The following is a 2536-nucleotide window of genomic DNA, read 5'->3' as shown; positions in this document are numbered from 1 at the left end:
GCCTGTGACTATATTAGTTGTTGTTGTTGTTGTTTTTTTCCTGAGCCTGAAATCTGATATGCAGGTGGATCCAAGTCATTGTCTGGGGAGATATCATAAAGAATAGGAAAGCTGTTTTCTGTAAGGTGGTTTACTTGATAGGGCATTGGACCCTCATGCATGAGGTCCTGAATTCAATCCCCAGCAGCACATGTACTGGAGTGATGTCTGGTTCTTTCTCTCCTCCTTTCTCATTAATAAATAAAATATTTAAAAAAATATTTTAAAAAGAATAGGAAAGCTATCAGGGAAGGGAATGAGATGCAGAGTTCTGATGGTGGGAATTGTGTGGAGTTGTACCTCTCTTATCCTATGGTTTTGTCGATGTTTCTGTCTTATAAATTAAATAAATAAAATAACTTTCTATTGAAAAAAAAGAGAGAGGAAAGAAATTTTGGGTTGGGAAGAGCATAGTAGTTATGCAAAAAGACTCTGATGCTTGAGGCACCAAAGATCCCATTTTCATCCCTAGCATCACCATAAGCCAGAGTTGAGCAGTGGCTTAGTAAAGAAGAAATAAGTAAATAAATAAATAATAAAGAAAATCAAATTCCACTTGAGTCAGATTTCTTCTGCTAACTAATAAAACACACACCTAGTTAAAATAGTGACTTTTCTTTGCCAAAGGCTGTGTGGCTTTTAAATCAATATGATACTGTTTGGCTCATTGGACTTGCTTCATGCTTTTGAATTGTTTCAATTTTTCATTTATTTTGGACAAAAATTAATGGTACTATAGATATATCCCATGGTTATTATATGTTTGGGGTGTTCACCTGACTTCTACAATACAAAGCAAATGTTAGATATTCTTTATGATGTGATTAGAAAAAATTTATTTATTCCCTTTTGTTGCCCTTATTTTATTGTTGTTGTTATTATTGTTGTTGTTGGATAGGACAGAGACAAATGGAGAGAGGAGGGGAAGACAGAGAGGGGCAGAGAAAGACACCTGCAGACCTGCTTCACCGCCTGTGAAGTGACTCCGCTGCAGGTGGCGAGCCGGGGGCTGGAACTGGTTGCATTCCCCCCCCCCTTTTTTTTACTAGTGAGTTACAAAATTACAAAATAACAGGGGGATAATTCCACACCATCCTTTCACCAGAGTTCTGTGTCCCTATTCCCTCCATTGGAAACTACAGTGGTTTTCCCAAGGTCACAAATATGGATTCTTTCTTTCTTTCTCTCTTTCTTTCTTTCTTTCCTTCTTTCTTTCTTTCTTTTATCTATCTGCCATTTTTTCCATATCTTGCCTTCTCTTCTTTTAAAGTCACACCTATACCTATTACTACTTCCAAATGTCTTTCCATTTGTCCTCTTCTCTATGGGGGTCCTGATGGATGGGGTTTTCAGAGCCCTCTAGTCATCTTCCCCTAACATTTCTCCCCCTCTCAGCATATGGACCAAAATTCTTTTTGGAGTGCAGACGGTAGAAGTTCTGCCTTCTGTAATGTGTTCCCTGTTGGACATGGGCATTGGCAGGTTGATCCATACCTCTAGCCTGTGTCTATCTTTCCCTAGTGGGTTAGGGCTCTGGAGAGGTGAGTTTCTGATACACATTAGTTAGGTTGTCTGCCCAGGGAAGTCAGGATGGAATCATAGTAGCATCCTCAGCAATGTATGTGACAGTATGATGCTTTGGTTCTCCCTCTTTGTTTATCTTTATCATCAATAAATGAATCTTTTAAAAATTAAATAAAAATAAATATTTTCCTTTTATTTTTTTAGACCCCATCTATTAGTGAAATAATCTGATATTTATCCTTCTCCTGGCTTATCTCACTTAACATGATTCCCTCTAATTCTATCCATGTTGTAGCAAGAATATCTTTTTATTTTATTTATTTATTTTATTTTTTTCTTTTTTTTTCAGGGGAGAGCGCGAACGCAGTCCCCCACTACCACAAATTATGCAGTCGAGTTTCCCACATTTGGGGAAATCGCAGGGGTCAGCACATCCGGAGTGCAATGGATAAGCCTCGCCCTGGGAAAACCACCTTCGTGATCATGGTATCTCCCCTGCCAGGTAAGTATATTATTATTTATTTTTTTAAGTATTTATTTATTTTCCTCTTTTGTTGCCTTTTTTTTCATTGTTGTTGTAGTTATTATTGTTGTTGTTACTGATGTTGTCGTTGCTGGATAGGACAGAGAGAAATGGAGAAAGGAGGGGAAGACAGAGAGGGGGAGAGAGAGATAGACACCTGCAGACCTGCTTCACTGCCTGTGAAATGATTCCCCTACAGGTGGGAGCTGGGGGCTTTGTGCCACGTGCGCTTAACCTGCTGCGCTACCGCCCGACTCCCTATTTTATTTTTTTTATAGAAGGAGACAGAGTGAAAAAAAAAATAGCCATAGCACCGAAGGTTCCTTCAATGTGATGGGAGCTAGGTGCACACTGTTCAAATGAGCTATTTAACTGGCCTTATGCCATCATTTCTTACAGGGGGCAAAACCGCAACTACAGTCTACTGTGAATCTTCAGGGACTCAGAAAG

The 2536-nt window shown here is 39.1% G+C and overlaps 1 non-coding gene across 1 annotated transcript; it reads right to left on the bottom strand.

Moving 5' to 3' along the window:
• Positions 1-1909: 1909 nt before the first annotated feature.
• LOC132534096 (U1 spliceosomal RNA) lies at positions 1910-2073 on the bottom strand. The gene has a single exon (XR_009545784.1). It is a non-coding gene; the product is annotated as a U1 spliceosomal RNA (small nuclear RNA).
• Positions 2074-2536: the final 463 nt, after the last annotated feature.

This window comes from Erinaceus europaeus, chromosome 17 (genome assembly GCF_950295315.1).
Source record: "Erinaceus europaeus chromosome 17, mEriEur2.1, whole genome shotgun sequence".
NCBI lineage: Eukaryota > Metazoa > Chordata > Mammalia > Eulipotyphla > Erinaceidae > Erinaceus > Erinaceus europaeus.
Note: the sequence above shows the minus strand (reverse complement) of the source record. Positions and strands in the feature narration are given on the sequence as shown.